The sequence below is a fragment of the Neocloeon triangulifer genome, unplaced genomic scaffold (genome assembly GCF_031216515.1).
Source record: "Neocloeon triangulifer isolate White Clay Creek 2 clone unplaced genomic scaffold, ASM3121651v1 ptg000004l, whole genome shotgun sequence".
Classification (NCBI taxonomy): domain Eukaryota; kingdom Metazoa; phylum Arthropoda; class Insecta; order Ephemeroptera; family Baetidae; genus Neocloeon; species Neocloeon triangulifer.
In genome coordinates this window covers 4,234,322-4,245,325 of record NW_026775547.1, presented here as the reverse complement: position 1 = coordinate 4,245,325, position 11,004 = coordinate 4,234,322, and the positions used below count along the sequence as shown (strand labels likewise).

The following is an 11,004-nucleotide window of genomic DNA, read 5'->3' as shown; positions in this document are numbered from 1 at the left end:
ATTTAGTCATTAAAAGGTATTTTATAAGTATATTAATGTTTTAATAAAATATAAAACTAAGATTATTATTAAAATTTTTATTTATATTGTTTTATCCTTATTAATGCCAATTTGTGCTCCGCGAATGCAATTACTGACCCAATTGTCACGGTTCAAAACTCCTACTGTTATTACTCCGGCGCGGTCCTTGAACTTGCCCGCAGCAAACACAAACTGCGAGCAGCATCCTTTTGTTTTCGCGCGATATTTTCAATCAGCAGGGAAAAGATTACGTCGCTCGGCGAAATAAAAAACCGATCGGGCCGCTCTTGGGCTGACTTTCTATTACATCACACTACGCTGCTATAAGGCAGGCGTGTGTGGATTTTATACCCATGTATATTTAATGGACGGGAGCCGGCGAGGTGAAAATAAAGCGTTCGAGAATGGAAAGCTGCTGCTCTCATGCAAATTTGGGCGTGTGTTGTCACAATTGGGCAGAGAGGAAAAGAGCTTTTAGCCTGCGGTTGAAATTTTAAATACGATTGCAATTGATTTATAAAATTCTGGATATGCAAATTAAATGGAAATATAACAAAAAAATTAGAGTAATTTATTAAAATACAAAACATACGGCCCATATATTCAAATGAAGTGAATGATTTTGTATTGGAAGCAGGGTAATATAATATATTAATTTATCCTTTTACTTTCTCAAGGAGAGAAATATTTTAGGTTAAAAATTCAATCGTACGTCAAGCGGAAGTTTAAATTTCGCACATATTCCGCGCAGAGGTCACTTACCACATCTCGAGATTAACATAAATAAATAAATTTCGGCAGAAGTGTACCTCGCATTTGAATACCATGAGGGTGATTTAAATTTAAATCCACTATCAAATTTTTCGCGCAGCTTCCAACGTGACCAGCTCTGTGTGGTCACTGACCTCACCTGTCAACAAACTCCTTGGCAACCAAAATATAAAATTCATCACGTACAAAATGAATCTGTGTGTTTTTTTTATCCGACTTCAAAGGGAGTGGTTTGGCGTAAAATAATAACGGCGAGAAGTAGGGCAGCGTGATCGCAACAGGTGTTCCTTCCCAGCGGCAGCTCTCGGCCTAGCCGGGTAGGAATATAATTTAATGTGCCGCTGTGCCGGTAGAGATCGCGGATCTGAACGCTTCCGAAGCGTCTAACGAACCGACGAAATGGCACAATTTAGATTATATGATGATCTGGAGAGGTGCTTGCGTTTGGCTGCGGATCAAATAAACAAATGGCAAGCATTTAAGTGAGCAAGTGAGGCTGTGGGCGTGGACGAAGCCCGAGGGCACATTTCGCGGTTTCGAAATGAGGAAAATGAATAGAGCTGGATATAAAGTTTCTTTTCCAGGAACACAAGAGAATGCGAATAAAAAATCTCAAAAAGAGAAATTGATATAATTATGGAGACAAAGTTTTGAAGGAAAACCAATTTTTTCTTATATTTTCTGTGTAATATTTACAATTTAAATTTCCACGGTAAATTCTGAGGCTGAGCAGGAAAAATCCTTTATTTGAAAACACATTAAAATATCATTAGTGTCAATTATCTCAAAATATAGGATTGCAAATTTTTCTCCAGATTTCTCTTGATTTTTTTTCGCCAACTTTCGGCTATTTTTACTTTTGCTTTCTCTCTTGAGTCAAGTTTGCAATTTCGTAATCGCAAATACACAGCCTCTCGGTGTTTATTATTCAAGCTTATTACGGTGCCTGTCGGCCGACACAACTTCACGTTCTCGCCAGCAGTGCAAATAAAAATCACAAAATATGTCTCGGTGTCTCTGCTGAGCGAGCGCCAATTTTGAGCTCCACGTGCAAATATTTTGGTTCACCTTGCAAGTGCGCAGCTCTCATTGCTCAATTATGTGACGCCACAATGACGCCACACTGCACTTTGGCCAGGTGCATCATTCGCTGCCAAAATAAATACACAAAATATATTTGAATAACTTTTCACCAAGTCGTAAAAAATTGTGTCCCAACTCTCGAATAAAAAAAAAAATTCAAATTTCGGCCAATGTCCCTGAAGTAGTAGTTTTAGAGGCGAAAAAAAATGTGCATTTTCACCGGTTCTATTTGCATGACTAAGCAAGTCATCGTCTCGAAAGAATGATACCTCTCGGGGTCAAGTGGTCCTTCTCAGTTGAAAACGCATTAAATTTAGCAAAATTGCATTATTTTTTATAATTTCCAATTCGCTAATTGGTGTGACCGATAATTTCCGTGTTTTAGCGGAGAGGATCGTGTTACGGCATAGCCGTGTTGAGAGATTCGTTAATTTATACGCAAAAGAAGCAGCGACGGCTTATTATGTGTGTTTTTATTGCCAGATAGGGGAAGGGTTACAGAGCCAGCACTTTACAACAACTTTCTCCAAATGACGTAAGTTCCTCAACTAACGTAACGTTCGCGGCTGCTCGAAGCTAAAAACGCGATTCCGCGATACTTCGATATGTATAAACTCTACCACTTTTAATTATTATTCACCCTGCAGCTTCTGAAACTTTTTTAATCAAAAGATAAAAAATGTGAAAAATTGTAATTTTTTAAGTATTCATTTTTTTAAATAAATTTTTAATTCAAAATATAATCCAACGCTGAATTTGATGATTCTATCTTTTTTATATTAAATTCTAATAAAAGTTTAGAGCTCAATCATAAACTTACAGCTTCTTTTTTAGAGTTGCAGGTGCATTTTTATAAGTATCCTATCCCAAGAATAATGAGCACCTGGGAAAAAATTTCCTTGTCACTCCTAAGAATGCATTTTTTTTTTACACCCAGCCATAAAAGTACAGGGGGAAAAGTGCACGAGTCCAGATGGACGTGCATGCGCGGTATGGCTTTTTATTTTTATTACACGGCTTTGATCTCGTGGCGAACATAGAAAAAGTTGATCCTCCCTTGCTGAGGTGCATTGTGCAGGATTTCGCCATTTTTATTTATCAAAAGGAAAAAATATGCAGCGATGAGCAAAGGAAAGAAAATATGTATCACTGATGAAAAGAACAGGGCCCGAGAGCTTTTTTCATCTGCCTTTTTCCATTGGTATATTTTTCTCTTTCACATAACCTTGGGTCGAACGAAATTTTTCCTTTTCAAATTTAAAAAGCAGGATAAATTTTATACTTCTCCTTCCTCCGTGTGTCGCAGGCAGGTATTTTGCAAACAACTTTTCAAACCCGCAAAAGCAAGTTTATCCTGCATGCGGCTGAGCACCGAGAGACTTCCAGTTTGCAACTTTCTAATTTTCATATCTGCGCCTCGACATCTCTCTCGCTTCCTCAAACACCCGCTCCGTCCAGCATCTCAAACTTGTTGAATTTTCAAAATTCAAGAATTAAATTTCAGAGTGAAAAAAAAATGGTGAATTAAAAAAAGAAAGAAAGCTTGGTTTTCTTCGTCGGAGCGCTCGGCGCAAGATTGCAGGTTGTAGGCCTTGGTTGCGAATGTTGAACCTTCGGCCCAGTTCTGAGCACGCCGGCCTTGCACAAAGCAAGCGACTCCAAACTAACTTGAGCGTTCAGTCAGCCACGTACATACACATATACGTATTTAATTTATATCTCGAGATTGGAGCTGCTGGTCTCGAGACAAAGAGCACTCCTCATTCGGATCGTCTTTCAGCCATATGGTCGCCAGCTCGACTAATAAAATTCATCGGCCACGTTCACTTCTCTATTATATTATTTAATTTATTCATGCTCTTCTCTACAGGCATGCAAATATTAAAAAAGTAACTTGAAAATTTTTTTTTTTTATTTTAGATTGGTAGCTAAACTATTTTTACGATTAGATCAATTGAAATATTTCTTTAATATTTTTTAATCTGTGAGCAAAATTATAGCTTAAAAACTATTTTAAATTTTTAAAATTGTATTCCATATTTCATATTGATTTGTAAAAAAATTTCAAGCATAAACTCTGGTAGTTTCTGATTTTTCACCGCTATTTCACCCTTACTCATTATTTTTTTTTTGCTTATCATCAGCGCTTTACTTTCTCTTCCTCTTCATTACTCGCAGGGCAATTTCCACACTTGATAAAAGGCCCATGCTGTTTTATCAGCTCGAAAGTACAAGTCAACCTTTTCCCGACTTTTCCCGCAAACTTTTTCAAAATGTTTCCTTTCTTAAAAGTGCCTAAATAATAATAATTATATAAAAAAAATGCCTGAGCAGATTCAAACGGAGCACGTTGTCTCAATATTTGCATTCAACGCGCGTTCGTGCATCTCGAATAATGCACTGTTGCAAAAAAACTGCGCTGCGTTTTAACACTTTCTATAAATGTGCATGGTAAAAGTACGCGTGCGGGAGAGAGAAAAAACTGCACACATTGATTTCCGCTACGATGGGAAAATGAGAGAATTTCCTCGGCAATTATACCGCCAATTATATTAAAACGCGTTTATGCAACTCTCGCTTCACTTATTCCGCAAATGGGCTGCCATTGAAACAGAATCCGCACACTTTCTTTCCGCGCCGATTGTAAAATGGGGAAATGCATAATGATTATATTGGATGGCAGAGATGAAATTTTGTTTCAATTCCATCAACAGAATATTATATAATTCAACAAGTTTTAATATTTTGTTACTTTAAAAGTCAATTATTAAATTTTGAGGCTAATATCTTCATTATGATTTTAATTTCAGAAAATATGTACAAACTCATGCACAATTTAAAAAAATTCTTTACTCAAGTTTAGTCTTTTGAACTCTATGAAATTGTCTCAGTGAAAAACACGTCACAAAAATTGGCATTCAGTAATTTCAAGCTGATTTTAATTTTGCTTTCTTTGTAGATAAAGTTGTTATGAAGTTTTATGACTCAAATTTTTATTAATAAGATTTCTCAAATAAAAGAAGGCTGGATTTGTTTTTTACCTGAAGATGGTTGTTAAGCGTGATTTAAAATTAATTCACATCTCTATACGCCATTAAATGAAATTGTATTGCTTCGGTATTCAAATTGATGAATAATTAATCAATATGATGGAACGGTAAATACCCTGTGCTCTGCCAGAGAGTAAATCTCTTCTCTTAATCCATTATTCAGATGTGCTCCCAGCCTTATCCCAGATCCGTTCTTAACGCTACAAATCCCCCGTTAAACAATCACGCTATGCAAATCACTGCTGGTGTGGCGGCGATTTTTATTCGGGTGCAGCAGCTACAAGGGAAAAAAACTACATAAACTCCTCAGCTGCACACAGAGCTAAAACACAGGTGTGTTACGCCGAGAGATCAGATAGAGCTGGAACTCGTAAATTAAAACCGCCCGGAGCCACTTCTTGACTTCTTCTCTCATTGCCATTGGAAAAGAGAGAAACAGGACAGGATGATTATTGATCGCCTGCGCTGCCGGACAAGCACTTTACTCTCTTGCTATTGCTAGAGCTGTTATGGATTTTTGTAAATTTTGAATGCAGGTGTCGTATGGCGCCAGCCGCAGCCAGCGAATTCGTTGCACGGCGGCCAGTCTGTATACAATTCGATGACGTGATTTGCTTTTATATAGACGCACCGGGCATTGCAAAGAGAAAGTCGACGGCAGCTTCGAGAGAGCCTCGCTGATTTGAAAATTATATAGTTGAGTGGGGGTGGGTGGAAAAAATTGAAATTAATCTTAAATTTTACAAAATTTTTTGATATCATTGCCATTCTGTCCACAATCATTATACGTTGGGAAGAAGAAAACTGCTATATTTTTTGATAAAACGGATCGGACAAAGGCAATAAATTTGCCTAGATGGTCAAGTTACAATATAGATATGTATATATCTCTAGTTGAGTTAGTTGCTATTCATTTATCAAGATTGAATCAAAAAATTTAAGTGGATCAAGTGGAAATGCCTGGGAGAGTGAATTTGCAGTCAAGCAATATTATAACAGCCGGAAAGCAACTTGAAAGTAAATAAAATTTTTATTTTTAAAGTCAAAATTGATAAACAACAAAATTTCACTGGTTTGAAAGAAATTATTAAATTAATTAAATTAAATAGCTTTTATAGCAAAAAGATATTCTTTTACCAATTTAATAAAAAAAAATAATAATAAATAACAAAATTGAACATTAATATTTTAATTTGTAACTTTTGGTTTTAACATACATAACTACATAGTGGTCAATATCACAATCCCATTATATTCCCATAAAGATAACGTGAATGTGCCATTTTTTCTACAAAATTTGTTCTTTTTTATTTTGACTTACGTTCAAGCCAACGGTAATGCCCTATTATTGGTGCAGAAGGCACCAAAATAGAGAGAGGAATATTCTATGAAGATGGACAAAGCGTGCATTATTTTAATGAAAACACTTATTAGGTGGAAAAATTCAGAAATTTGAATTTAAATTAAAAATCGTACGAAATCTGGGAAATTAAAAGAATTTAAATAATCACAGGAAAGGCTATACATAGTATAAAAAAATTATTAACTTTAGTTAATTTTGATCTGTTTTCCTGCATTTCTCATAATATGGACAAATTGCCAAAATTTAAGTTTTTATTATAATGGCAGCTCATCGCTCCTCTTCTCTCGTACTAAATTTTCCACACCCGCGTGTTTTGATATATTTGCACGTGTTCGAGGGATGTGTGTGTGTCTCTGCTCGCCGCGCAGAGTGAATCAACTCGGCAAGGTCGCACTTACGCTCAAGGTCAGCAGCACCCTCCTTTTTTTCTGCTCGCGTTGATAATGCGAACGCAGCCGGCGCCGATTCTGAATGAATGAAATCGTTTCATTACAATATGTGCATATCAAGAGAGCAGAATGGCCGGTGCATTGCGTCACTCATTGCAGCGCACGCGGAGGCGCATCAAAAGGGCCGGACGTCGGTCTTACCATGCTTTCGGCGTTATTTGATTTTATAATTCGCTCTGTGTGAAGACAATGGTGGGAAGTGTGCGGCCGGCAATGCCTTTTCTCCGCGTTTCGTCACTTGAAAACGGAAAAAATTGTAATTCGGAATCACGCTCTAAAAAGAATTCGGTCAAATTGAGAAACACTATTGATTTAAAGTCACATTGCCAATATCCTTTGAAGCAATTTCGTGCTTAAATTTAATCTGAAATAGAGTTTTAAGTATTGGAAATAATTTATATATTAAAATGTGAGATTTTCAATTTTTAAGAAATTATTTCCCAAACAAACTTAAAATTTTGCCCTAATTTTTCAATATGTTGAGGCACATTGTTTGAATTTACTAAATCATGACATTGCAAAATTGCTGTTTGTGATTTCTCTCTGTGCAAATTAACCACCCACGCTGTCTCTCCGCCACTCGATATACATCTGCGGAGCAATAAAAAAAATCGCGTCTCAGGAAAGAGAAGAAGCCCTTGGGCGTCCGGGGGAGAGAAAGTGGATTCAGCGAGTCACCCATACACCAACTCGCAAATCAGGAAAAGCTCTCTTTCTCTTTCTTTTGGTAGCCAATGCGTAAGCAAGCGTATACGTGTCTGCAGTAAAATATTGGCTCCGAGGTAATTCATTTGCTGCCACGTAACCAATCGAGCCTTTCTAAACGGCGTTAATTTTGCATGCGAAATTGAAAATGTTTAAAAAATTGACCTGTGTCGACCTTTGTGCGGTAATGTGGAGACAAGAGAATTTACAGTGGTTACTTCACTTTAAAAGGTGCAAATGACCTTTTGAGAGTGGGCAATTAGCAGGTTTGACCAATTTCACAACTTTGCAAAAAAAAAATATGCTGATTATAAAGAGGACAGGGATTTTTCATTCGAAATCAGATTTAAAAATGTCAGTCGTTAATTAAATTGTTTTTTGTTGTTAATAAGAAAAAAGAAGATTGTAATTTTTTCCAACAAAAAAATTATTCAAAAGTAGATTTTGAAAAATTAAACCTTAATATGAATGATTTTTTTTATATAAATTATAATAATAATGGAAAGGAAATAGGACTTTTTCACAATACCGGATTTAAAAACCAAATCCCCTAATTTATTTTTGAATTGTGATTAAAATCAATCTCAATTTCCTTTATCTTAATTTTATTTTTACAAAGATAAAAGCAAAATTCTGACGATCAAATTAATCAAGTCGACTCGTCGTCATCATTCTTTTATCATGAGATCAACGGTTCATTTTTTTTTATTAATTCAATTCGCTCGCGTGCAGTTTTTTTTTCACTCCTCCTCGTGGTGCACACACGCCTCTTTTATGCAAATGCAGCAATGCATGTCGTCGCCCGAGCAAAGAAATTCTTCGCCCGCTCGCGCGCCGACTTCGTAGCCTTGGCGATCAAATAATGAGTCGTGAGAGAGCTTTTGCCAGTTCTATGATTTCAATTGGCCATCCAGCAGCAGCATAGCTTTGCACGAGGGTTATCGTCCTCTCGGTGCGCTGCTGCGGTAATTAAACACTCGGTGCGAAGGCAAATGGCTCTTTTATCTAGACTTATTGCGCCTAATCCGTTGAAGCCCGCCGCGTCCTCGACTGCAGCTATTTTTGCATTTTAAGAGAGAAGACTGTTAATCTATTGAGAAATAAAACGTATAATGAATATTTTACTATATATTTATGACAAAAAAATTAAAACAGAAAAATTTGTTTTATCTTTTGTAATATTAACATTATTCGTTATTTATATTCATTTAAATTACATTTAAAAATATTAAAATAATTTAATATTTAATTGAATTTTACCTGAGCAATAATTTCTTTTATATATGCATCATTTAAAAAAATGCATCCTAAAATTTTTTATTTCTATCTGCTGGTAAATATGTTATCTTACAAAAAAGAATTAATTCTGATTTCACCTCTGCTACCTTCTATACACGTTCATTAATCAATTCATTTAAAAAAGAAATTACATTCTTTGAGCGAGTTTTGTATTCAAACTTTTATAACTGCATTTCTATTTGATAGAAAAAATTAATAATTAAAATTTATTAAAACTATATTTAATCTTTTAAGTGGGAACAATCTCTTAAGTGTCCCTTACTTTCAACAAAATTCAATTTTAAACGCTATTAGATTAATTTAATTTGCAGTTTCGCAATTTTTCTCAGAGCCCATCTGATAAAAGCTGACTGAAAATTAGTTTGCAAGGCGCATTCATGCCTTACGGCACGCGCACGCATCGAATTTGTCACGTTGCCAAATGGGTGGCTCGTCGTGTGTGTGGCTTTCGGTGACGCTGAATCTTGGCCGCAGGATTTAATTTATTTCGAGTGGCCGCGCGTGTTGTTATTTCCGTTTTATATGCAGCTCTTTGGGACGAAAAGCAAGCGGTGCAGCACCCCTTATACCGTCAGTTTATTTCTGCACTTTTTTTTCTTTCAAACGAAAGTAGTGCCGTGTGATGTAATCGGCGCCGAGGTTAATTTATTGCCTGTTTTAGCCGCTCGTGATCACGCAGGAAACAATATTACATTTAATCCCAGCAGAGAATAAGAAAGATGATTACGTCTGGACTCGCAAAAGAGTTGTGTAACATCAGGGAAGCAGATATTGATGCGAAGAAAAGAAAGAAAGTTTCTTCTTATGAAGTTACACACGTTGCGGCCGCGATTGATGCTGCACATGATCTTTCTGGGCAGAGATGATTGATTGTTTCGCTATATATATTGAAACTGCAGAAGAAACCAAAGTTGATAGCCAATTACTTGAGAAAGAGCAAAGTAGCTGATTGTTTTTTGCTGTTGCAATAAGCAGGATCAAATTAATTTGGAAAACTATCTAGGAAGAGAAATTAACGACGGGCCATTATCAATCTTAAGCCCACTTAATTAATCAGATCCAAACTCCGAAAATTTCTTCAGAACAAATTAATTATTTGTCCCATCAACTTCAATTAATTTTTACAATTAATCTTACTTGTTATTCAAAATAATTATATAGTTCACATATCAAAAAGTCTCAAAGCAATAAAAAAGAAATGCAAAAATTCCTTTTTAATTTTCAAAACGTTGAATCAGAATGACAAAATTTGCAAAGATCGTCCAATTTTGGAGTGTGTTAAAAAATTGTTTCCAATTTCTTTTGGCAAAACATTTTTCTCCATTTTTGGCAGCCACTTTTCTATTTAGTATTTTTATGATGAATGGCAGAAAATTTTCATCATCCGAGTGAGATAATTCAAGTGGCGATGAGATGAGGTATAAATATGTCATCACCTGCTCGGCTGCTGCTTTTATTCCCACATATTTCTGCCGTCGCCCTTTCCTCTCTCTCGCCTTTTTTTGTGTTCAAATGAAAAATTCTAATATTCAGTGCTGCGTTCACAATCCACACACATGCCTTCGCGAGCTGCGTGCACGCGGGGAAAGAAGCGTTATCACCAGTGACCCAGAATATATGTCGAGTGCAATCGCCGCTGCCGCCTCCGTTTCACCGCGTGCACAAAGTGCATGTACGTTATACGGCAGCTCTTTTGATAACGACAGGTATATGGAGAAATGCGGTTGACAGCGAGCTTCGGATTTGTTTCCAATCACGGCAGCAGCCCGCATATGCAATCTAGCGCTCTTACGTCAGATTTTCATTAGCCACAAAAGATGCAGCTCTTGCAATTATATATAAAAAAAAACTAATTACCTCTAGAAATAATAACATTATTTTAAAAGAGTTACCCAAATTTAACAAAAATTTTATCAAATTCTGTGCAGCATCTTTAAACAGTTGAGAAGGATGATAAAGTTGCTTATTGGTTGTAGAATTAAAAAAAAAGTACATTAAACCAACCAAAAAGTTTTTAGATTTCATAGTTATAATTACTTGAATAATTACTTCTTATTTAATTTAGTGTTATATTGGCTTATTTTCATGATTTTAAAGCATTAATTTATTAATTCCTGTGGCAATGAAGCTGTGGAAACCAAATGAAAACAACAAAATATTATTCTTTGCGTGTCCAAATATTTCACGTCCCTTCATCTGATTCATCTCCAAACTCGTTCACGTCATAGAGCATATCTTCATCTTTCTCGTGCATCGTAGCTGA

General features: G+C 36.0%; 1 protein-coding gene across 3 annotated transcripts in view; it reads right to left on the bottom strand.

Annotated features, from left to right (window-relative positions):
* The window catches only part of LOC132193658 (probable nuclear hormone receptor HR3), an 86,534-nt gene that overhangs the window by 27,837 nt on the left and 47,693 nt on the right, over positions 1-11,004 (bottom strand). The gene's annotated exons all lie outside the window — the stretch shown is intronic.